Consider the following 27150-nt stretch of genomic DNA (forward strand, 5'->3'; position numbering starts at 1 on the left):
GTTCGGAGCTGACTCAAAGCCCACCGAATCAATAGGAAGTCTCACTTTGACTAGGCTTGGAATCAAATCCTTAGCACTCAAGAAAAAGACCTAGAATTTGACAAATTTTGTTTCTTGTAATTGGCCCAGGGCTAGTTCATAGAAAAATGTACCAGTCTTGAAAGCATTTTACTTGTCTGAAAAAGTTTTTCTTTTCCCCGGCAAATCATTTAACAGTGGGCTGAACAGTGGAGCAGTCACCTAATTTTCAAAGTGATTTTTTTCAGTATTTTTGTTGTTCATGAATGTTAATTTAGCAAAGCTTTCAAGCGCTTCACAAAATGTAAAGAAAAGTTACTTTGTCCCTTGGTTGGGTCCTAGCCAAGCAAAGTCTGAGATGCCCTTTGAGTTCTGTGTTGCATCTGAGAGGCCACAAGAAGCTCCTTTTTCCACATTTAAGAAGAGCCTTTAATGGCTCAGTGAAACTAAGAGAACAGAAGTGATGACTTCGGGGTTATCGCCAACTCTTTTAGAAACGTATCCTAAGATTTTTAATTTCCACGTAGATAGCCACTAGAAACAGCCAGAGGGACCTCTTCTTATGTTTCACACAAAGGATGGTACCTGCAAAAGAGCAGTAACCCCTGCCCTGCAGCACTGTGTTGGTATGGGCTACACTGGGCAGCAGCGGGGCTTGCCCCTGAGATGTGCTAAGCACCACTGCCACACTGAAATCAATAGGCAGTGAGGGGAGGGTGTTCAGCCTTTCTCAGGATCGGTTCCTACTCTGTTCAGTGCTCCAAGCCACATTAAGAGTTCCAGTCTGAATAATCTGAGAGAGTTTCACCCACAACCACAGAGAGGGGGCTACTGAAAATAGATCAGAACCAGTGGTGGGCAACCTGTGGCTGGGAACGGCGAACCATGGCCACTGGGAGCGGCTGGCGGCCGTGCGGGCAGACGGTCAATGTACACAAACTGTTTTGTGGCCCATCAGCAGATTACACTGATCTTCTTATCTGAAGCACTGTACAGGTCAGCCCTGTTAATTGGCTGCTCTGATTAGGTGCCTAAGTTTTTCTCAGCAACAAACAACAACAAAAACTCTTTCAATTGGCAACTTCTGTTTACAAGACTCAAGCTTAGAATTGTGCTCTGGCTTCAGATCTCTTGGAGTCTCACTGGCATCATGCAATCGCTGAGCAATCTGGTCAATTTAGAAGAGTCTTCATGAACACTGTCCTGATTAAGGGGCAGTTATTGCCATTCACTGTTATTGGGTTAAACTGCATCTCTGGGAAAAGTCCAAATAAAACAGACTTTCCGGTCAAAAACTGGGCATCTAGCAACCCTAGTCCCTGATGTGGTTGGGCTCTAGGCACTACCAAAATATAAATATTAAACAGTAATAAAAACTATAGATATCATTAATACAGCTGTGATGCTCAGTTCATCAAAAATCAGCACATTCAAAGATTTAGTCATGTACCCATATACCTTAGTTAACTAACTAGGGACCTATGTGCCTAATTCACTTGGAATGTGGTCAGCATGTCAGGGTTAACATTCTACACTGCAATGACATAGTGTGATTGAAGTTTGTGTAGACATACCTGAGCTAGCTTTATTCGAGCTAGCTTGGGTACTGGAGCAATGAAGCTGCGGCAACACAGGCTTCAGTGCAGCCTGTCCAAGCCCACCTTGAACCTCGTAATTACATATGGGCCTGGCTTGCGTTGAAGCCCTGGCTGCTGCAGCTTCACTCTTCTGGTATCCGAGCTAGCAAGTTCAAAGCTAGTTTGGGAATGTCTACACAATCGTACCATGTGACTGCAGTGTAGGGGTATCCTCAGTGGCCCTCATTCTAGTGGAGCATGGGATTTCAAGCAGGGGCACTGGAATAGGGGGCCATACCACCCACCACTTTTTACCGGCTGTAAGGGTGAGCAACTGGATGGAAGTGGCAGGGTCTTCGGGGGAAGAGGCGGTGTGGGAGCAGGGCCTCAGGGAGAAGGGGTGAGGGTGGGGGCTTTGGGAGAAGGGATAATGCCAGGGAGGGGTCTTGGAGGAATGGGTAGTGTGAGGGTAGAGGCTCGGAGAGGAAGGGCAGAGCGGGGACAGGAGCTTGGGGGGCAGGAGTGGCACCGCAGGGAGAAGGGGTGGCTTGGGGGGTGGGGCCACCATTCAGGAGCTGGTGGCCCCCTCACTTTTTGGGACCTTCCGCCACTCCTGATTGCAGATGTTCCTGATTTCTACATCCTACTTTCTGTGTAACTCTCATTTGGTTTCTTCTCTTGTCCATCTCTTAATATCCCTGTCTATAAAATGGTTGATAATAATGCTTAATAATCTCAGGTGACTGTTGCGAGCATTAAAGGGGAAATATTTGAGAAGTATTTTGAAGGTGATATAAGTGCTAAGAATTGTCTGCAAACATGCCATGGAGTGTTTGCAGAGTAATAGACAGGGTCTTGTCACATTCTCAGCTTAATGTTAGCCAAAAGATCATCAGTATTGATATATATAAACACACATATATTTAGGCACCTGACACTTCAGACTAGTGACAGGAAATCTGAACTCTGAGCTATTTTAGTTCTGTGAAGAAGTGAAGCAGTGCTACGTGGATGCATGTTAATAATAAAATAACTCATATTGTTAGTAATAACTCTGGTGCACATGAACACCCTTAAAGTCTGCAAATCTAAGTAGCATCTGCTGAGTAAACTATTTGGGATGGAACCCAGTGTCACTTGTAGGGTGACCAGATGTCCCGATTTTATAGGGACAGTCCCGATTTTTGGGTCTTTTTCTTATATAGGCTCCTATTACCCCCCATCCCCATCCTGATTTTTCACACTTGCTATCTGGTCACCCTAGTCACTTGAGCAAAAGTTAAAAGGTGGTTAGACACTTGACTTCCATTGAAAGTCAATGGGAGCAGTGAGCCTAACTCACTTTTGTGCTTTGGAAAATCTCTACCATAATAATAATCAGCCTGTCTAGCTTAAAAAAGGAGATTGAGAGCTGACTTTATTACAGTGTATAAGTACCTTCATGAGGAGAAAATAGGGACTAGCAAAGGGCTCTTTAATCAAACAGAGAAAAGCATAACAAGAACCAATGGCTGGAAGCTGAAACTAGACAAATTCAAATGAGAAATTAGGTATGAATTTTTAACAGCGAGGGTGATAAACCACCTAATAAACTACCAGGGAAACTGGTGGATTCTCCATCTCGTTCTGTATTGAAATCAAAATTGGATGCCTTTCTGGAAGATGTGCTTTAGTCAGACCTGAGTTATTGGGCTCAATATTGGAGTAACTGGATGAAATGTAATGGCTTGTGATATATACGAGGTCAGAATAGATGATCTAATGATCCCTTCTGGACGTACACACTATCAATCTATGAATTATAATAATACTTGGCACTTATGAATATTAACAATAGTACCTTTATTAAAGTATCCTCAAACACTAAATATTCATACGTGTATTAAGACTCACTGCACATCTGTAATATAAATACAATTGTAACCATTTTACAGATGAGTGAACAAAGGCACAGAAAGGGTAAATGATGGGCCCAAGAGCATCAGTCTCAGAGCTTGGAGGAGCACCCAGTTGCCCTGAATTCCAGTTCTCTATGGTGACCACTCTAATACTGCCTGGTTTTCATGATGTAAAACTCTGTTTCTAATCTTTTTTTCCATATTTAAAAAAACAATAAGCCATATAGGAAAATAAAAATATGCACCCAAGATTGCTATGGTTGGGTTCACATAGGGTGGACTGCAAATCTGATCAGCTTCATTTAGAATTTTTTAAAAAGGGAATGTCTCAGTGAAACAATCTGCACCATCATCTTAAAAAGACTCAAATCATCCATTTAATCTCCCACAGTATTACGGACCAATCCTTGTCTGCATTTCCACAGTGCCCTCCATATAAGCATCCCAAGGCATTTTGTGCTCATTAAGAGTTAATTAGTTTAGAGGCACATGCAATTCCTAAAAGACTCATTTTAAAAATGCTCAAAAGAACAAATAACTTTTAACTTTGGATTTAGAAATCCCAGAACTCGGAACGTTCTTTCCTCATTTGGCAGTGGATTCTAAAGCCAGGGGGAAAGAGACTCAGTAAAGGCAAAAGAATGGCATGACTTCATATAACTGTCAGGGACAATAAGGAATTTAGCATTCACTGATCTCAAAGAGTGACCAGGGACTTTAAAGAATAGGAAATCCATTAAATGTGAAGCCTCTTAGCTAAGATAAGTCAGGAGAGTATTTTTGTTTGGGAATAAATTGCTGAACAGGATGCCAGTAAAATTAATGCAATGTAGAAGTGATGCAGTGACATACGCTAGTCCTTGTAAAATACAGTAAGAGTCAGAAACATCAGGCAGGAGTGCAAGACCTAATCTAAAAGGCAATCGAAGAGGTACAATATAATGCTAATACTTGTCACTTATATAGAAATTTTCATCTGCAGATCTCAAAAGACTTCACATGGGTGGATAAGCAACATGATCTCTATTTGTGCAGATGGGGAAAATGAGGTATACAGAGATTAAGGGGTCAGTCCTGCTGAATGCCCTCCTGTTCCAATTTACTCCAATGAGAACTGAGTGTGTGTAATACATTACAAGAGTACTCAGTACCTTGCTGGATTGAGCCCAGGTCCACACAGTGACTTCGTAGCAGAGCTGGGAATAGAACACAATCCTGATTCCCAGTCCTAGAATGTGTGGTCTCCCACTCTGACAACATACTGAAATATAAACTACCATAATAGCATCATTGGCCTGATCTATCAAGTCAACTGGAGCCTTTACATTGACTTCAGTGGCATTATGTCAGGCCCCACATTAGGTTTGAATCTTTCCATTAAAACAAAACGAACAAACAAAAACCAAACCCAGACTGTGGATTTAATAAACAGTGGATGAACATTGTGGAAGTAAGTGCTGTACAGACTTATCCCCTCCAGCTCACAGACATCCGTGGTATTCCAGCCAATAAACTTTCTTGGTCATGGCTTTACAATTAAACAACAGTCCTAAATTACTAACAGGTATATAGCTAGGTAACTTGCCAATGGTATAAAAGCCAAGAAATTCTACGTATCAAAGGATAACTTGAGCCTGGCGACAATTCCATCACCAGGATTCTTAGGAATATTGGCAAGGAAAAGTTGGCTGCCATCAAAAGAGTTTTAAAATCAAGCACACCGGGAGGCGGGGCCTGGGGGCCAGTCTTTGACATTTCTGCTTTTGGAAACGCATCTGTGAGAAACTCTATATTTGGTGACACCCATGGTTACAGTTGCCATGTATCAGGACTGAAAACAAGAGTCCCCTTCTTGATTAAATGAAAGAGCAGAATAGATCTTGGCATCTCCGTATGACAATCACACAGCTGGTGAAAAAGGCAGGCCATAAGGAAGATACAGAAACTTAAGAAAATAGAAATATTCATTGTGAACTATACAGCCACCAAGACAGCATGTAGTTGAACTAAAAGTGTAATGGCATAAATCTTGGGGGGGAGAGGGGACTATTGACATTCAGTGCTTTGAAAATCCACAAGAATGCACAGTTACTGATACAGGGTCCAATTCCTGAAGGACACTATGTATAGGTGAATGTAGGTGAATGAAGGGCACTAGGTATTGGTGTATCTAGGGGTATGAAGGGACTATGTATAGCACTTATAGCTAGGAGATGAGCTTTCCTACAGACTTTGCGCTTGATCCAAAATCCACTGAAGTCAGTGGAGAGAACACACTTCAGCGGGCTTTACTTTAGGTCCTGTGTGCTAGGATGCAGATTTAGCCAAGTGCTTAAGCATGTGCTCAACTTTCAACCTTTGAAGTCAGTGGGATTTAAGACCACGCTTTGCTGAATCAGGATTCAGATTCTGTCACATGTACACTGCGTAATACCTTACTCACTGAGCAGTCCCACTGAAATCAACAGAGTAAGGTATTACTCCCACTGACAAAGGACGACAGAATCTGGCTCTCTAGCAGAATGAACCTTTAATTCACCAAATTCTTTAAACTCCCATACTAGGTTTCAGAACACATTTTTTTTGGGCTCTCTGCTTTTTAAATCACAGCTTCCATATGTTCCATAGTTTGATTTTTTCTACAGGAACAGAAAATTTAAGCCAGAAACAAGCTTCAGCATCAAAACCTTGCTTGCATTAGTCAATGAGCCGAGTGATGTGTGTAAGGCAAACTAGATCTGCCAAACTCTGCTGTCAGTTACACTTACCCACCAGCACTGAAATCAATGGAGGTTGCATATGTGTAATTGATGGCAGAAATAAGCCTTCAGTTAGGTGCCTAGTTTAAAAAAAAAAAAAGAATACAGATAATTCTGAATCTGTAGCTGCAAAAGTATACTCTAAAATGGAACACTGGATTTAAAGAGCTCTTTGTTACTGTACATAAATAAGGTGGAAAATAAATGTCACTCCTTTTCAAGCTGAATTGTGTCATCTGTACCCTTCTGTAACTCCTGATTGCAATATCAAATTACCAGCATTCTTTGCAGAGAAAATCAAACTTTAGATCATAACATTACAAAACCAAAAACTTTTATTCATTTCTCAGCACTAATATTCCAAATGGTATAAATAATTAAATGTGTTCAAGTTTGCAGGGGCAGTCTTCAGGGTAAAACTGACATTCAACAGGAGTGGTAAGGATATTAAAATCAATAGATTATAAAGGAGAAAGCCTTTCGTAAATATTTTCTATTGAAATCCTGTCTTTGGGTTTATAGGGTTGAAATATCAGAAAGGTTAGATTTGCATATGGGTGGGATGAAATATTCTACTAAACAGATATCACAAAGGGCTCTGTTACTCCTGTCTCCCAAGTATTCTATTTTGCAGTAAATTACTGACATTTGGGGGTAAATGTTGAGCACGGGGAATGGGGAATTAGGTTCACAACCTCCTTCACTGATAACAGAAGCTGTAGAAAATGTACCCTCTTTGAAAGTAGGAATCAGTATTTTTCTTCATGAACCCAATAGAAGAAAAAACTGGCACAGAGGATTTGAATTATAAAGAGATACCTTTCTAAAGTATCTGACATTAAATCATACATCTCATCATCCCTTTGTGGAACAGGGGTAAATGGCAGACAAAGTGGTCAGGGTATGTAGCAAATAGCTACCCAGCACACTTTGGTCTGAGCTTGGAAATAACTTTTCCATAGCTGGCTGGAAATTTATCTCCTAACACCAGTATCCTTGAGCCAATTAATTAGTCAGCTTCTTTCCATGGACTATATCATCTGGAAGATACAGGTCTGAGAAGAAAAGATGGTAAAGGGTCATAGGCTGCTTTCCATCCTTGTCTTCTGGCATGAGTGGAAATTCTATGTGAAGGTGGAACGGCACTCAGATACTTTGATGATAGAAACCAAAGAAATAGATAGATAAAAAGACAGCCAGGCTATAAGGAAGGTGGTTTGAGTGGTAGGGGAGTAGACTGAGGACTCAAGAGATTGGGGTTCAATAGTGAGCCTAATCACATTTCCTTTGTGACACTGATTTAATTTACTTCAGTTCCCCTTATGTAAAATACGGATATTCCCTTGCTTCCCTTCATAACTCTGCCCTTCTTTAACATGCAGAGGCATTTATACAGTACTACTGAAGGGACAGGACACTGCCAGGGAGCTCATTGTGATTCTTTCCTGGAGATGTGCAATGACTATTTCTGTCTGATCATAACTGCTATATGGTATCGATCATTATGTCTGGCTTTGGTTTATCCCTCAGGGACCAGAGGAGAGGGACTTTATTTTATCTCACATGGACATTATTTTATTTTGTCCGAATATATATTTTCATTTCAGCTGAACACATCCAGTGTACATCCCAACTCAGGAGAGTCTATTTAATCATATTTATTAGAGTGAGCTGTGCACATATGTAACCTGTTACATATCCCTGCATTGTACTTCTAACCAAAGCTTTAATAAAAAATAATGTATTTTTAAATTGAGCACCCTCAAGTTTCTCAGACCAAAACTGATAAAAAAGATGAGCTGCTCTCATTGATTTGCCCAGAAGAATCCCTACAGCAAGAAAAACTGTTCTGTAGACCTATTATGAGTGTTTTAACTATATATGTGGTGCAGCTCTCATGGTAAATTCCATATTTCTGCAATCATCAAACAAACTGTATTTGTTCTGCACATGTGAGGCATTGATCTATTCATCTGACCTCTGCTGTCGCAGCTAACTGTGCTGGGACTAGGCAAAAAATTCTTGCTCGCAAAGCAGTTCTTATTTGGACAATCTTTCCTCTCCTGCTAAGGAGCTATTACCCTGCTTGTTCCTCAGTCCCTTCCAGGGCAGAGAAATTTCCAAATAAACTAATCTAGTCTATTTATTTTTATATCATTAGTGATTATTTGTTAAGCATCAACAATGTGTTTGGTCCTGGATGAAACTCTAGGATCAAGAATCCCTGCACTGCAGAGTTTACAGTTAAATACAAGACTGACAAACATTGGAAGACCCAGAGGAAGGAGTCACTTTAGTAAATTCCTACTCTGACTACTTTAATTTGTGGGCTTTACAGAAAAAAATAGGGCTTTATGGGGGAAGAAGATGGGAAGCTGACTCCCTGTGGTTGGGAGGTCATTCCATGCAGGAAGATATGGATGGAAAAAATACAAAGATGGGAGTGGGAGAAGGAAATGAGAGGAGTGTTGAGGACCCTTTTCCTGTGAACCTTTGGAACCTGACTCTTCACCTGGTCCAAACTATGGTTTGCTATTTACTTGTAAAACCTTCTAAAGTCAATGGGAGGCTTTCCACTGAACTCACTGACTCTTGGATGAGATTCTTTGAATGGGCATATGGCTGTAAACTGTACCTGAAAAAGCAATCTGTCCAACTTCTAGAAGAAGTTCATATCTACTGTGTGCTTCCTGAAGGTCATTAGCAGCCACAGTGAACCTTAAGAATTTGCTGATTCCTGACAAGCCTGGTCTTACTAGTTTGTCCATCTCAAGCTCGGTTCTTTGCACCACAGCTCACTAAAATCCTTTGAAAAGCCTCCTTTAAAATCTCGCCTACAAACCTTTTGTTTGCAGCTGGTAGAATGTGGCAAAAAAGCACTAGGAGGATGTTTGCAGACTCTGTCTTAAAAATGATTTTCATGAACTTCAAACTGTAGGGAAAATTATCTGCTTGGCAGAGACCACTCGTCAAATTTGAAGTAGGAATAATTTTAATTGAGGTATTTGGAGTAGGAGGGGAAATTTGGAAACTAAGATTCAACTGTAACTATGATGAGATTGCTGCTGTAATACATTAGTTTTTTAATTTTATATAAACACACACATATCAGGTGAGTATAGATGTACTTCAGTAAATGTGATTATCCAAAGACGCTGTTGATGAACATCTAAAAGGAGACATATACAGCAAGAATGGGAAGTACAAAGACCAAACAGGAATTTAGTTTAAGAGTTCAGTAAATAAACTATGCTGTTTCTGAAAAATATCCCCCTGACTACACTACATCAATCAAACTTAATATGTATCTTTTATTTGTTTCATATACCTCTGGACTGGCTGAAAAAAAAATGGAACCCATACAAATGAGAATATTAACAAAAAATATTGTCAAATCCAAAATTCCCACCTTTTCCAAAAACTACTGTTTGCTATTTACTTGTAAAACATTTTGCATCTAGGTTTAATTGGAATCTTTAAATTCACATTAGAGCATTAATGCTAGGATGCTAATGGATGAGCCCCTTCATTTGAGATTGATCCATTACTGTTTGTATTCGGTTTGCTTTCAAAATGAGTACCATTTCAATAAATTTAGAGAAACAAGCTTCTCCACTGAAATAAGCAGTTGTTCCCTAAAGGAGACCAGCTTCTGCTAGTTCTGAGTACAGTTTTGCATTTATTGCTTAGGTAATGAAGAATGTCCATGCCAAGTTTGCAAAATCATTCTTAAAGTCAATACTGCACCTGCTAACAAATGCCAGAAAGAAGGTTGTGGGCTTTTTTTTTTTTTTTTTAACTGATCCTTAACCCCAAAGCCTTTTTCTACAGGGACATATATAAGGTTGGCTGTAAATGCTGAATAATTCAAAACAATGAAGCAGTGTTCACTTCTCAACATTGTGACTGCTTTAGGAAAAGCCTCAGGTGTCAAGCTGTTGTACCACTACCAATATTAAATTAGCTTGAATGAGTTTCCTTTAACTAGATAAAAGCTTTAGAAAGCTACCAGCATTGGGGAATGGCTAACTCTGTAAAAAGCCTTTTATACTCTATAAAAATTAGATTTTAAATTCATATTACAAGCCCTATCTCTTTAATAAAGCCGATGCTTCATCTGAGAAATGTCCTTTCAGTTTTCCATTTCCTTGCTTTGTCTTTCTCACATGCACTAAAACATCCTTCGGAAATTAACAGTAGTATTATACCCTTGTCACAAACAATACTGTTGACTGTTCAAGGTCTGCTCTAACACTAAAATCAGACTAGTTAGTGGCTCTTGGGTAAATTTCGAAGCAGTGTGAGAACAGTGTATTCTCAAATCCCATGAGCACTACTTCGAAAATCAACCCCCGTGTGTTCATCGTTCTCATTAAAAAGCTGTACTATTAAAAGCATTTCACATCACACATATGCTTTGTTACATATGGAAGGATGGCAGACAGTGTCTAAAACAAATCTCATCTATTCTAAACTGCTGAACTCAGCAAGGAATCACACAATGCACCCTTCATAACTGCTACATGGCGAGACATGCAGTCCACTGAAAGGCAGTCATTATAAAGACACTGGATTTCTGTGTTTTCTAGTTATTAAGGTGCATGCTCTCATTTTGTGTAATGATCTTAGAAATCCTCCTCTAGTCTTCTTAATGACCTCTTGCTTGATCTGGAGGGGTATTAAGGCAATTTACATTTCATGTTACCTCAGCTGTGGGCTTTTCTCCTTACAAACAAGATTATTTGCGGTGGTTTTGTGTTGTGAGCTATGCTAAAAGCTAGAGTCAGGGCCATTATTTCAACTGGGGCTATACTTGTTTGGCAGAGGAGAAATTCCCAAACACATGGTACTAAAATCCTATGGCATCTCATGGGTTGTGAAAGGTCTTTGTTTAAGTCACCAAGGGCAAAGTCCAGGCCTTCATTGATTTTGGGGCACATTAATGTACAAATCCTCAGCTAGTATAAATCCACATAGCTCTACTGAAGTTGATGGAGCTAAGTCTATTAACCCCAGTGGAGGATCTGACCCTAAAGCTGAAAAGGCAGCATTAATATGAGTCCATATTCTGATCTGCCTGTACCCCCATATGGAACTCTCTGCTCAGGTAATTTTGTCAGAAGCAGTCATAATCTCTGTATGGCAGATAAGGCCAAATCTGGGAGCACCTGCACTAAAATTTGATGATGTCTTCCCCTGGCACTAACCTTGCCTCAGAAACCTGCTTCTGAGCACCAGCTCTGGGAGGTGATTGAGTATGAATTCTGTTGATCCTGGGATAACTCATAATGGGGCATAACAGCTATACCCCACTTGAGACCTTTTCTCATCTACTTACATGTATGTGGAAGTGGTGGACTGAATTTGGCCGTTAATAGTGCAATATCTACATTATATCTATCACAGCATTCCTAGTGAAAGTAGGACCCATTGGATCTACATTAAGAGTGGGAGATTGCCATCCTAGCTACTGCAGATACTTGTCATAAGTGATTTAGGTCTGGCTCCACAAAGGAAGGTCAGTATTGTGACCAGGTGAGTGCTTGCCTCACGGGACTAAAAGTTACAAGGGAGGTACTACCACCTCTTCTTCTGCAGGTGGTCAGATTTTGAGTGGACCCAATCCGGGAGGTGACTTCTGAGAGCATCTACCAGATCAGGCCCTTCGGGTGAGACAGGTGGATGGACAAATATCTTTCTCTAGTTTATGGATTACTTTGGAGCTTAGGCACCCAGATGCCCAGAGTGAGGCAGCAGTGCAGATGCTCTAGGCAGCTAGGAAACTTGTACTGCAAAAAAATGTAAGCACTGGATGAGTTTAGGCACCTACAGTTGAGTGGGAGTTTTGTGGCTCACAGTGGAGTCTAAGACTGAGACTGCCTAAGTATGTTATGAGATATGGGCCTTACCCACTGTAGCCACATTTTTGTAGTACAGAATTAAGGACTATAACTTCTTGGGAAGACGAAGACAAATAATAAATGAATAAACAAATAAAGCAATAGTAAATCATAATGCTTTGCATTTATAATGCACCTTTTAACTAGCCTCTCCAAATACATTAATTAAGCCTCAGAAGACCCCTGTGAGGTGGGTACAATACAATTACAGTATTTCCACATTACTGATGGGTAAACTGAGGCCCAGCGTGGTTGAGTAACTTGCCCAAACTGCAGTAAGTTAGTGGCAGAGCTGAAAATAGAACCCAGGAGTCCTGTAGTTTTGTGCTCTGATCACTAGATCCTAGGAGTTGATCAAAAATATTGGAGGAAGATTTTTTTTCTTTAGATACTCCTCTACCCCGATATAACGCTGTCCTCAGGAGTCAAAAAATCTTACCGTGCTATAGGTGAAACCATGTTATATCGAACTTGCTTTGATCTGCCAGAGTGTGCAACCCCCCCCCTCCCCCGAGCACTGCTTTACTGTGTTATATCCGAATTTGTGTTATCAGGGCAGCTCCAGGCACCAGTGCAGCAAGCAAATGCCTCGGGTGGCAAGCTGTGGTGGGGCCTGCTGGTTGCCGTGAGGGCAGCAGTCAGGCTGCCTTCAGCAGCGTTTCTGCAGGAGATCCACCGGTTCTGTGGCTTTGGCAGCAATTCAGTGGCGGGTACGCTGATGGTGCGGGACCAGTGGACTTCCTGCAGGCATGCCACTGAATCTGTGTTACTGGCAGACCTCCCGCAGGTGTGCTGCCAAAAGCCGCCTGACTGCTGTGCTTGGGGTGGCAAAATACATAGAGCCACCCCGCATTTTATATCAGGTCACGTTATATTGGACTAGAGGTGTATTAGTATATAAACTTGGCACCTTTCACCTGAGGATCTCTAATGTCACACTTCTAGGTTCCAATGTGCAGCCAATGTCCCATCAACATAACAGTCTCGCAAGATTTCAAATGGCACTAGTACAGAGGAAATTGAATTACCAGCAGATGCAGTGCTTAACATCTGGAATTTGGAAAACATAAGTTGTGTCATCGGTATGCGTTTTTAAGGCAATTGCTGGATGTTAGCACACTTACCAACTTGCACATAACCTAAAGGGCACGCCAATAATTTACAGCCAGTAACTTGCCATCTCCTGTTCTGCTCACAAGACACCTTGTTAAGGGATTATTTCTGACATACAGCCTTGCTCTACCTTTTCTTCAAACTACAAAACTACCCTGCAAAAAAGCTTTTTGACTTTCTTTCTTTTTTTTTTCTTTTTGAAGCAGACGTTGCTAAGCTACGTAACGCTTTTTGACTCAAGAGCTGAACTCTCTGGAAAAAGTAGGAAAATGTGTTATGCTGATCAACCAGGGGAAAAAAAGTCACAGAATTTCAAAGCTCCTGTAGTTTTCTTTCATTGCATATATGTCTTCTTGTCTCCCCAGCCCCCCTTTTCCTTCCTGAGAGAATACTTTTTTAACCCTCTGTAGTTTTTAGAAAGAAAAAACTCTCTGCTTGTGTTGAGTGAATCTGTGTTTAGCTATTTGGAAATGCTGTCTAGGCAGCTTCTAGAATCTCAGAAAAGCTATTATATGAATAGAAGTCTGTCCAGTTTCTGATAAAATCAAAACTAATTTATTTTTTGTTTATACTCCACTACCTTTGACAAAACTTCCTCTAGAGATTTATATCTCCATGCTTATTGCCTTCCCACTTTGTCTATTTTTTTTTTGCAACTGACAAAATAAAAAAAATAAAAAATCTGACAGCAACCTTGGAAGATGTACGGTCTGCAGATTTTTTTTCAGATGTGATAAAATCTTGCCTAAATCCATGTCCAACCTTTTCAGCAGAAAGTCCAGATGGCTTTGCAGCCTGTACAGCAGACTTTACTCACTGATGCTTCTCTAAGTGTCAGCAGGACGTTGTCTTTCAGCACGAGTAAATGCACAACAAAAGACTTGGAGAAGAAGAAGAAAATACAAATCAACACCCCCACACTCAACACAAAGTTAATTTGAAGCTGTCTGTGAACCACTGACTGAAGGAAAATAAATCCTACTGGGTGGAGAGAAATTTTACAATTGTGGAGGTGTAATGGGTGGAAAACAGTTTTGCTACAGGAATGGACATGGCTTTTCAGCATTTTGTGGGCAGAGGGTGGTTCTGAGGGATTAAAATGGACTGAAAAAAAGTATCTGTGTGTGGAGGGGGTCTAGCATATCTGGAAGCAGCAGCTGCAGTAAAACAGTGCTAAAGTACACCCCTCAGAGGCACAGCTTGATTTTAAATTTAATTAATTTTTTTTGGCCACATATGCAGCCCCTTGTGAACCTCCTAAACCCTCACATTAAGCGCTGTTGGCACTGAAAATTTTTCATTTTTTACACCTGTGAATAGTACTGTTTCAGCTATCAGTGCAACAGCACTGGTGCAGACATCTTACCAAAGAAAAGGATGTGTGGGATTTGCACACCTGGGTGAACTGATCTGGGAGCAAACACCGTTCTGCTCAATCAGTGCAAACCCTGGGTTGCTCTTGCACAGACTGTGGAATCAGACCTATTTCTGAACATACACAAGGTTTAGACTAGCCTGCAGTAGTCATAAAAATAACAAATAACATGAGATCAGATGCATGAAAGAGTTAGAATATCTATGGGTCCAGGATTCAGTCCTGCCGTTCCTTACTTGTGCGAATCATCCTTACTAGTGAAAGGAGTCCCATGTGAAACGGTGATTTTGCAGTATCAGGCCCAAGGTGCAGCCTGCTAGAAAGTTTATGAAGGAGATAAGGCACAGTATATGTGAGTGTAAAGAGGATGTAAGGTAGGAGGGTTGGAACTTGCTGAAGTATAGTTTTCCAGGTAACTTTCCATTATAGGCTGATCATTTCTATACTTTAAGGAAGGCATTTCCTCCAGACTAGAAGTATGGCCTATATTTCCCCCACCCACTCTTCTCCCTCTCCTCTCCTAACTAGCTTTTAACTCTCTGTGCTTTCATATGGGACACCAGCTCATCTGAGGAGCAAATTGACTCCTGTCTGATTTGTAGTTAGAATGACAGATAGGGAGAGAACAGGCAGCACTTACTGTGAATGGCTTGAGAAATGTGTGAAATGCTTGGAATGGAATTTGAAATTAATCAGTTTTCTCTTTTCATTACAAACTCAAAAATATGTCAGATTTTTTTTTTTTTTAAAAAAGAGCAAACGTAGGCTAATTTTTCAGTATCAGTTTTTGGTAACAAATGGTGCTTTCTGAGCAGAAATGGGTACCAATAGGTCTATCCTTTATCAGCTATGGCCATACCAGTCAAAACATGCCAACATTTGTAGTTCTGCAGATTTTTTATTCAAGAATAACCATTTAATCGAAATTGTTAATAAAACCAAATTTGGCAGAGAAGATGCAAAATTGCATCAAATAACAGGATGAAACTTTTTGTGCTGAATTCTATAGACAAATAGTGAATTTGCAGAGTTCCACAGGGCTCCCTCTTATCCTGGGTCTTGAAACGCATTCTCATTTCTTGAGGAGCTGTCTACATCTCTCCAAGGCCTTATCTACGTTGGGGAATCACACCTTGTTAGGACACATGTTGATGAACCAATATTATGCTATACATGCAGTGAAGACAAGGACAAGTCATGTTGAATATCATGTCAGCTGGTCATAGCTAAATTTAGGGTGGACATACAGGAAATCCATGGAGCAACAATAGTTTACCATGACTAGCTAGTGTGAAAGTAGAATGAATTATATAGTAAGAATAGAAAGGATTAAAGAAATGTTGTCTGTACCTTTAAGCAAAGTTGTTGGAATGTTGCAACCAGGTGTCAGGAATACAGACATTAACATAGAACAATTGCACCGTTTAAGGGCAATTGGTGAAGCATTAGCCTTAGATCGATAACAGTTAGTAAGGAAATAGGATATGCATGCTGTGCCCCAGGTGAATTTTACTGTTTTGATTTCTTTGTCCCTTTGTCTAATTCCCGCTCTTTTATCTGTATAAATAAGACTGTTTGGGCCTTGCATGGCCACTCACATATTCTGAATGTTATTGTTGGGTCTAAACTTTTGGTGAACTTTGGGGAGCCAAAACACACCCAGACTGGCCGTCTCTGCATAATCCTTTCTGAACCCTTTATCGAACAAAGCACTGACCTGCAAACTACTCATGACACCCCCTTTCTCAAGTAGCCATTAGCCTTTATCTCTATGCATTTACTTGTTAAACTTGCTTTTCCTGTAAAATCTTGATTGATTATGCATGACCATTATCTTTTGTTAATCACTTTGTTTACTTCTGTGTATAAATATTGATGCTCACCCCTAATAAAGGGGCCACACTTATTCTAAAGCTTTTGGGATAGTGTGAGCCCGTTGATCAACACATTGGTGTCTGGTCTCTGACAGAATTGTGTGCCCATACCAACTCCGCATGAACTCGGGTGCTGGAGAGGTGAGTGAGGACTTGCTTTATTACCTAACAATTTGGGGGCTCGTCCGGGATTCCTTCTGGTGCGGTACCTCTGTCCAGTGGTCAGACCACTCATATATGAATTGGCAAGGCGCCACAGGAGATTTCTCCCAGCCAATTCAATATTGAGGGGTCGTGTATTGGACAGCAGGGTAAACGCCAGTTGGAGGGCTCCTGTCAGACATCATGGGTCAAGGGACTAGCGTGCCTCTTGAGAGTCCGTTGGGGATTGTAAATAAGTTATGGAACGAAGGGAAACTCCCAGTACAGACAGGAATGTCTAGGAAGAAGTTGTACACACTATGTGTAAGGAATTGGACTGGGTATACCGCGGTATTGGCCGACCCGGAGATGAGGTGGCCTTCGTATGGCTCTTTCGAACAGGCTGCCTTAAGAGGAGTAAAGAGCCAGATCGAAAAAGACCATCCGGGACAGTTATGTTACTGGTTTTGTTGGGATACAGCAGCAGAGCTGTGGAAATCTTTAAAAATTATGGCAGTCAGGTACTCTCCCGAGAGTGAACCCCCTCCAGGTTATTTTGATGAGGGGTGTAGACCACGGCGTGTTTTGACTCGTCAGCTGGTCCCCTCTGCACCTGCCCCTATTCCTCCGCAGGGGGACTCTCTCCTTGTAGCAGAGGGGAATCTGCAGGATACCAGATTGGAATTTCTGCAGAAGGATGAGGAGGAAATGGAGGGGCAAACCTCGGGAGGAGTAGTTACTAGGCTAATGTCCAAGCAGGTATGGCAGGGTGCATGCCCCCCCCCTGAGGATAGCCCAGAGGATGTCTCCCTCAAATCTCTTGCGAGTAATAAATGTATAGTTAGAGAGATGCCTTTACAGGTGCACGATCAACCTTATATGGGCAATGATGGACGGTTACAACATGCTAATATTGTGGAATATAAAGGATGGCTAGAATGGGACTTGAAAGAGTGGGGACAGTTGTCAGGGTCTTTTGGGGAAAATCCCCGAAAGATCATAGAACTTCTAGAAAGATTGTTTTTAAGTTATAATCCTACTTATACGGATGTGGATCAGTTGTTAAGTAGAGTTTTGACCGGAGAGGAACGTAGTAGATTGTGGATGGCAGAAAGGACATGGGGAGATAGCAATGCAGTTAATCGTACTTGGATGGATAGGCGGGATCTGGCCGCTGGCTGGAATCCCCTAGACTGGACTCAGCCAAGGCTGACTCAGCTGCGAACAGATCGAGAGCGATTGTTAGAGAGACTCAAGGAAATGGCTCGCCGCTCGCCTAATCAGGCTAAGTTCATGCAGATTCGGCAGGAATCTGATGAGCCGCCCAGAAAGTTCTGGTCGAGGCTATTGGAGGGGGCCCGAATGTTCACTCAGATGGATCCTGAGAGAGAAGCAGACCACCCTACTCTTATTTCATTTTTTGTGAATCAGTCGGTGCCCCCTGTAAGGGATTAGTTCTTAAAGTTTCGCCCTGGTTGGGGAGGTGAGTCAGTCACTTCAGTGTTGGACGTAGCTGATTTTGCCTGGGAGAAAGAAAGGGAAAGTAGTAAAAAGAAAGAGAAAAAGGAAGAATATAAGCTGATGGCTTTAGCTTTTCACGGCGGTGTTCGAGGCAAAGGCCGTGGCCGTGGCAGGGGATTCCAGGGTGCTCGGGGAAGAGGGTCCTGGCGACCCCAGCCATCAGGAAATTGTTTTCAGTGCGGACAGCCTGGTCACTTTAAACGTGAATGCCCCTGGGGACACCCAGAGGGTCTGGTTGCATCCGCAGATGCTTACACAAGTGAGGAATACACCCCTGCACCACCAGCTCAGCCCATTCCCCAGGCCTGGATCAACTACGGGAAACAGCAGCAGCCGCAGCAAACTCAGCCTCCTCAATGACGGTACCACGGGGGCGAAGGCAAACAATGTGATGGTCTTATTTCCTTAATGTCTTTAGCCGGCTCCTTTCTCACTTTCTCCCCTCCCAGCAAAGAGCCTCGTTTAACCCTTTCAGTCCAGGGACTGCCTGTCTCTTTCCTCATTGATACTGGGGCTACTTTCTCTCTTTTAAATCATGCCCCCTCTCCCTGGCTATCCTCTGAGGTTAAAACTGCGACTGGGGTGGAGGGCAACCCACAGTCTCTGGAACTCACTTTGCCTTTGAATGTTGTTTATGCTGATAAATATTTTCCTCACCGTTTTCTTTTTTCCCCAGCTTGTCCGATCCCTTTGATGGGCCGGGATTTACTCTGTAAGCTTGAGGCTACTTTAACCTGCACTCCTGAAGGGGTAGGATTATTGATGACAGTGTTAGGAGATTCGGCCCCTACTCAGGGTAATTGGGAAACCCCCCCCTCTCTCTCCCCTGACCTCACTGACTTGCCTTCAACCCTCTGGGGAATTTCTGACACTGGTGTTGGCCTGCTCCTTTCGGCAGAGCCCGTAAGGATTCAGGTGAAGCCTTCCTTAACCCCCCCGTCAGTCCCTCAATACCCCCTGTCGCTGGAAGCCCGGGAGGGCATCCGCCCCATTATCGAGGGATTCATTGCACAAAAGCTAGTCCGCCCTCAGCGCACTCCCTGTAACACCCCTATACTGCCTGTCAAAAAGCCTCCTAAAAAGGACGGAGACCCTGTTCGTTGGCGCTTTGTACAGGATCTACGAGTTGTTAATCAGTATGTGGTCCCTCTTCATGCAGTAGTTCCTGACCCAGCTACTATCATCAGCCAAATCCCCTGGGATGCTGAGTGGTTCACTGTTATTGACTTAAAATCAGCTTTTTTCAGCATTCCTGTGCACCCAGACTCTCAGTATCTCTTTGGTTTCACCTGGGAGGGACAAAGTTATGTCTGGCAACGACTTCCTCAAGGCTACAGAGACAGCCCCACGATTTTCAGCCAGTGCCTCCGCCACAACTTGGAAGGTTTCACCAGTCCGCAGGGATCCACATTGGTCCTATACGTAGATGACATCCTATTAGGTAATCGCGAAGAAGCTGCCCTCCGCATCGATGGTAAGGCACTTTTATTATACCTACACACCAGAGGCCACAAGGTAGACCCTAAAAAGATTCAGTGGGTCTCACAGAAGGTCCGATATCTGGGCTTCCTGTTAACCCCAGAGGGAAGACAGATGGACCCAGCCCGCATAAAGACTATTCAAAACTGCCCTCTACCGAACACCAAGAAACAACTTCGAGGTTTCTTAGGATTAATTGGCTTCTGTCGCCCCTGGTTGCCATCCTGCGGGGAGTTAAGCAAACCGCTCCACCGACTCACTGCTAACCTTGCTCCTGACCCTTTGCAGTGGTCCCCGGACACTATTAAAGCCTTTCAGTTACTCAAGGACAGTGTGGCCTCCTCCATGTCTCTCCGCCCCCCCAATTACAGCAAACCCTTTCACCTTTTTGTCCACGAGAGGGGCGGAATTGCTAGTGGTGTCCTTACCCAGCTGAGCGGGCCCCACCATTTCCCGCTTGCTTTTTACTCTCAGCAAATCGACCCTGTCGCTCAGGGAACCCCATCCTGCACCCGGACTCTGGCAGCAGCTGCCCTGCTGATCACAAAGGCAAAGAGCCTAACCCTGGGTCATTTTACCACGGTTTGGACCTCTCATGCCTTGTCAGCCCTTCTGCGTAGGGGCACAACCCAAGTCTTTTCGGCCCATCGTCAGCAACAGCTAGAGGCCAAACTCTTAGAAGACACTAACCTAATTTTTGAAAGGTGTGGACCCCTTAATCCAGCTACCTTGCTTCCTGACCTGCCAGTCCTCCAGGATCAGCACGACTGTGTGGAAGTAGTTTCCAGCATCTTACAGATAAGGGACAACCTGTTTGACGTGCCACTGGACAATCCCGATTGCATCCTCTTCTCGGACGGAAGCTCCTTCTATGTTAATGGCAAGCGTTTCACAGGTTATGCTGTCACCTCTGAATGGGACATTCAAGAGGCCGCCTCACTGCCAGGCAACTGGGGAGCCCAAGCCGCTGAACTCTATGCCCTGGCCCGAGCTTGCCAGTTGGCCGCTGGTAAGACCGTTACCATTTTTACTGATAGCAAATATGCTTTTGGAGTTGTGCATTGTCATATCCACCTCTGGAAGTTTCGAGGTTTCCAGACAGCTGCCGGTAAACCCATTCAGCACCTCCCCCTCATCCACAAGCTTTTGGACGCCCTCCAAAAACCCTCTGTCCTGGCTGTAGTTCACTGCCGGGCCCATACTAAAGATAGTAGCCCCGTTACCCGTGGGAATGCCCTGGCTGACGCCTCCGCCAAGAAGGCTGCCACCTTACCTTTAGCCATGCCCACATTGGCTATTGCAACCTCCTCCTTTACTCCACCGCACCCCGTACCAGTACCCGCTGCTGAACTACAATCGTGGGAGAGACTCGGGGCCACTCTGGTCAAAGGGACCTGGCTTATGCCAGATGGCCAAGCCTGCCTCCCTCGCTCCACATACCCCGTGGCAGTTCGCTGGCACCATGATAAAGGGGGTCACTACGGCACGCACGCCCTCGTGGACACTATCGCTCGCTTTTGGTATGCTCCAGGCATTCAACCCTATTGCCTATCAATAGTGAAAGCATGCAGCACATGTCAGCGTAATGGACCTGCTCCGCCTCTTAACAAAATTAAGGGTGGAAGACCTCCGCCTGCTGCTCCATTTCAACATCTTCAAATTGATTTTGCAGATATGCCAAAGGCTTTTGGGAAAAAGCACCTCCTTGTTTTGGTTTGCCCTCTGACTTCCTGGGTCGAAGCTTTTCCTACTGCTAATTGTACTGCTGCCACAGTGGCGAAGATTCTCCTTAGAGACATTGTACCCCGTTTTGGCATCCCTCTTGTGCTCGACTCCGATCGCGGACCTCACTTTACTGGTCATGTCCTTGGCCGTTTAGAACAAGGACTAGGCATTTCACACTCCTTTCATACACCCTACCACCCCCAGTCTAGCGGGAAAGTTGAGAGTATGAATAGGGAACTTAAGTTTACATTGGCTAAATACTGTCAGGAAACAGGATTAAAGTGGCCTCAGGTACTTCCCTTGGTCCTGTTTCACCTTCGTACTCGCCCAACCCGCGCATTGGGATTATCCCCCTTTGAACTGCTCTATGGACACCCCCCTTTCAAAGGCGGGGCGCTACCATGTGCTGATGTTTCACTATTGGGAGGGGATCATATGACCGCGTGTCAGTTTCTCTCCCTACAGGCTCGCCTCCGTACCCTTTGGAAAGCCTCGCAGTTTTCCCAGACCATGCCGCTGGAGGAACAAATCCACCCGTTCCAACCAGGGGACTTCGTCTGGGCCAAAAAGTTCGTTCGTGACGACACCCTCCAGCCAAAGTTTACTGGACCCCACCAGGTTCTTTTGACAACCCAGACTGCAGTGTTCCTGGAAGGACGCAAATCTTGGATCCACCACTCCCACGTCGAGCCAGCCGTAGTGGACCACAGTGACGGACCAGCAGCTCTTGTCACCACTGAGGACACTGCCTTCGACCAGTGGACCAGCTTACCTCTCTCAGACATTAGACTTAAATTGACTCGAAAAAAATGAGAGGACCCTTTATTCTGACAACTGTATGGTTTTTTTTTAATGCTTTTTTAGTTTATTTTCTGCTTATGAAGATAATGCTTTTATTAGATATTCCCACGAGGTTAAAACTCGTATTTTAGGAAATAGAAGTGATTGCTGGGTATGTACTCAATTTCCAGTAAATGCAGCACAGGGACTCCCCTTCACACCCATTCCCCTAACCATTGCTAATATGACTTGGATGCCACCGACTAGAATAAAAGATCCAGTCCAACCCAATCTTACATGGGACAAAACAGGAGTGCCAATTAACAAATATCTCAGGGTAACCAATCAAACAGGAACACTGTGTTTTGTTAAAGAAAAAGGGTCAGCTTTTGTGGGAACAAGTAAATGCAACATATATTTTAATGGCACCGCCTTTAGTAAAAATCTTGGCTTCAAGCCTTGCGCATCCCACTTATCCCATATGTGGATCCCTCACCCCGATCCAACCTTTTCAACTTTTTCATGGAGGGGCAGGTTTTCAGAGTCAGTTTTTAAAAAGCCCTGCTCAGATCTCGAGGGTGTCCAACTAATTGTTAAAGGATACACAATTGCCTTCTACAACTGCTCAAGCAGTACTACACTGCCCTTTGAGGACAACACTACCAAATTGTGCCTCTGCAGTTCACACAACAACCCCTCTGCGTTACCAGGGGAACAGTGGTACAACGGGTGGTGGGTTACCTCCCACTTTGAAAAATGGAATACCCAAAACGCATTATATGAAACATACTGGGTGTGCGGGCCCAAGGCTTATTATTTTCTCTCCCTTGATTGGGCAAGGTCATGTTATTTGGCATGGCTAGCACCGCCTTCTCGCATCTCCCTCACTCCCCCTCATTTTCCCCACGTTCGTAACATCCGTGAAACTGACAGAGATATTAATCTCCGTGATGGTTTGTCCTGGCAGCGGTGGGCTGGTCACACTAGCTTAAAGGGTGCTATCATCCGTCTACAGGGACTATTAGAATCTTTGACCAATGAAACTGCAACCCTATTTGAAAATCAGGCCGGGGAAATGTCCCAGCTGCGCCAGTTAGCTTTGCAAAACAGAATGGCTTTAGATATGATGTTAGCAGCCCAGGGAGGAACTTGCGCCCTCATAAATGAAGAATGCTGTGTTTTTGTAAATGACACCTACTCTGACACTTTTCAACGTACCAAACACCTAAGGGAAATGGCTAAAAACTACTCCTCTGGCCAGCCACCTTATGATTGGTGGGGAGCCTTATGGAATTGGCTGCCCGGACTTGGGTGGGTTAAAAACCTCTTGGTGGGTGTTGTTGGGGCCATAGTAGTCCTTATAATACTGTGTTGCTGTATTCAGTGTGTCCCCTCCCTCATAAACTCATGTAAGTCAGTTTATTCTTTTCCCACTTCAGCTAAAAGCCTTACTCTCTTCAAATTGACCCAGGCTAAAATTGCCAAGCGGCCCTTGAGATCTTGAAATAGGGTGTAGCTTTTTGATTAATAGTTATCTCAAAGCTACAAATGGAGGAATGTTGGGTCTAAACTTTTGGTGAACTTTGGGGAGCCAAAACACACCCAGACTGGCCGTCTCTGCATAATCCTTTCTGAACCCTTTATCGAACAAAGCACTGACCTGCAAACTACTCATGACACCCCCTTTCTCAAGTAGCCATTAGCCTTTTTCTCTATGCATTTACTTGTTAAACTTGCTTTTCCTGTAAAATCTTGATTGATTATGCATGACCATTATCTTTTGTTAATCACTTTGTTTACTTCTGTGTATAAATATTGATGCTCACCCCTAATAAAGGGGCCACACTTATTCTAAAGCTTTTGGGATAGTGTGAGCCCGTTGATCAACGCATTGGTGTCTGGTCTCTGACAGAATTGTGTGCCCATACCAACTCCGCACGAACTCGGGTGCTGGAGAGGTGAGTGAGGACTTGCTTTATTACCTAACATTATTGGCGGAGCGCTGCGCTAATAAACAGAGTGGTCTGACAAATTGTGAGTCCTGATTCTAACTTTGACACTAGCATAATGTTAAACATGACATAGCCTTGTCTCCACTGCATGTTCAACATCATGTCAATTAACGTGTCCTAATATGATAAGAATTTCTAATGTAAACAAGCCCCCAAAGGGCCTGCAAACCCCAAAGTCTCTCTAGGTCCACGATGTGCATGTGCAGGTCCTATTTATTTATTTATTTGAATTTTTTAAATCTTGTGCATTTAGTCCAGGGATTGGCAACCTTCGGCACACGGCTTGCCAGGGAAAGGCCCCTGGCAGGCCGGGCCAGTTTGTTTACCTGTTGCACCCGCAGGTTCAGCCAATCATGGCTCCCACTGGCCGCGGTTCGCTGTTCCAGGCCAATGGGGGCTGCGGGAAGTGGCGGCCAGCGCATCCCTCAACCCGTGCTGCTTCCTGCAGCCCCCATTGGTCTGGAATGACAAACCGGAGCCAGTGGAAGCCACCATCGGCTGAACCTGTGGACATGGCAGGTAAACTAACCGGCCTGGCCCACAAGGGGACTTACCCTGGTGAGTCACATGCCGCAGGTTGCCAATCCCTGATTTAGTATCTCTGCAAGATGATGTATTGATATCCCTGGTGGGTAATGACCTCTAATATTGACAGAAAAGGTTCAATATGTGAGTGATGCTGCACATACACTAGCCTGCCCAACCTGGGTGAGACCACCTTTAGTGTTGAAAAAATTAGCTCTGTCTCCATTCCCTTCAATTTTTAGCTTCTCCAATGAGCTTGCCAACATGTGAAATAATTTCTGTCAACTGTGGAACTGATTTGTGTGTTGTGGAGGATTGAGACCACCAAACCGATTTTGTGTATTTATACCATTTCCAGTGATATTTTTTACTGGAACTGAATGAGCAGAAAAAATCTTTCTATCTAACCTTACAGCAGTGGAAAACACTCAGGACTCCTGGATTCAGTTCCTGGGTTTTCCAAAGATGCCCTTTGTGACCCTAGGCAAGTCTCATAATTATTCTGTACCTCAGTTTTCCGTCTGTAAAATGGGGATTATAATAAAGAGATGCATTCAAATTTATTAATATATCTGAGGGGCTCAAATACTCTGGAGATCCATGCCACAGAAAATCTTTTAATGAAAATATTATCTGTCCATCATTCTTGGTTCTGATATGATACCCCTCACAATAGTATATGAGTGTGTCCCAAAATGATGAACTCATACTTATACTATGGGAATACTATTCACTTTACATCACTGGTTTTACAGTGTCTACTGTATACTGTCTGCTCTGTTGTATTTATCTCCATAAAGTTATTTAGGGGGAAAGATGAAAACCCTGTTAAAAAATAAAAATGCATTGTATTGAAAACTGACCAGGATGCTTTGTTTGGTTTGCAATATACTATATTTAAATTTCCTTGACTATCTAATGGAAGAACTGGGCATAAGACTTGAATTTCAGACGCCATGCACAGAGCAAATTCTGCTCTCAGCTACACCCAGTAACAAGATTGAGGCACGAAGAAGAGTTCTCATTACACCAACCAATGAGGAAGAGGAGCTGTGAGGGAGGGCTCATCCCCCCAAACCAGGGATGGGAGTAGGAATTGTGCTGCACCTGTTCTCTTTTACTTTAACTCCTCCGTGTAACCCCAATGAACCCAATAAGGCTTAACTGGATTTATATAGATGTAACCTGGTGCAGAATTTGGCCTTGATGCTGCAGTGTTTTTATTTATGGCTGTTTAGCACTTCTATAATTGCTATTGTTTATGTTATTTCTTGTTTCATAACTAAATATCACCATCAGTATTATCATTTGAATTCACTGCAGGAACATAAATGCCAGAACCATATCGACTCTCCACTAGAGCACACATAACCCAGTCAAATTCTTTCTTGTTAGAAGTGCAAAGGAGTATTAGGCCAGGTTGGCTGTGCGTACACTTGCTGGGAAAATGGCCCACTGTTGCTAACACTGATGAGGCTTCACTAGTGATACGAATGGTAGAAGCCCTAGTCATGATGAGGCTCACACAGCTACTGGCATTTTAACCATCATCTTAGATAAAGCGTATAGAATAGGTCTGACACAGTGGTTAAAACATTGGCAACTATGCTTGCCCTACCGACACTGCTATTATTGGCGGAGCTCCACTCTGGGCAGCAATGTTGTTCTGTGGCTTTTGCGGTGCCTAACACAGCAGGGTCCTGATCCATGACTGGGGCTCCTAGGTGCTACTGCAATACAAATAAATAATAAACAGTGGCAAGAGGAGTGATTTTTTTTTCCCAGAAAAAAGCCTGGTGCAGGCAAGGTACTTGAGCAAATCCCTTTTAGAATATTTTCTGTGTTGCTTCTTATTCACACAGCACTCCTCCGGTTCGTGCTGACATCTCAGGTCTAGTCTTTGTCAGATAATTAATCTGGGTAGTACATTTTCACAGGTTGGCAAAGTGTCGACCAGCAGTGGGTTGTAGTTTGGTTTGGTTTTTTATGCTGTTTGAACAGCTTGGGAAGATGTGTGTATAAAATGTGCTGCTTAGCTTCCTCACGAGCAATTTGTTTGTCCCCTCACTGCAATAGAATTATAGTAGTAGTTACATGCTACAAATGAATGCTGTTCGGTTCTGTAGAGGGGATAGTAAATATAAGGAAAGCTCAGACAAGCATCTAAAACCATCAGACTTACTCTCATAGATTACAGCTGATAAAACATTAAACCCGCTGAGTTCCTTTGCCAACGTTGAACATTGCTGGCCTGACTTGCACAATTACTTTTGTGTCTATTCAGAAATGAAAAACTATTATAACTTCTGACAGAGAAATGCTGGGTAACTTACTGCATTTAATAAATATTAATAATCATAATTAATAATAATAATACTGTGCCTACACAGCAGTGACAACTAAAATGAGCACATTTTGTGTTTTGCAATGCAGATAGCATTCTGTGAGGTCAC

The 27150-nt window shown here is 43.1% G+C and overlaps 1 protein-coding gene across 1 annotated transcript in view; it reads right to left on the minus strand.

Moving 5' to 3' along the window:
- Positions 1-27150, minus strand: part of ADARB2 (adenosine deaminase RNA specific B2 (inactive)) — a 475814-nt gene that overhangs the window by 97910 nt on the left and 350754 nt on the right. The window lies entirely within an intron of this gene.

The sequence above is a fragment of the Gopherus evgoodei genome, chromosome 2 (assembly GCF_007399415.2).
Source record: "Gopherus evgoodei ecotype Sinaloan lineage chromosome 2, rGopEvg1_v1.p, whole genome shotgun sequence".
NCBI classification, from domain to species: domain Eukaryota; kingdom Metazoa; phylum Chordata; order Testudines; family Testudinidae; genus Gopherus; species Gopherus evgoodei.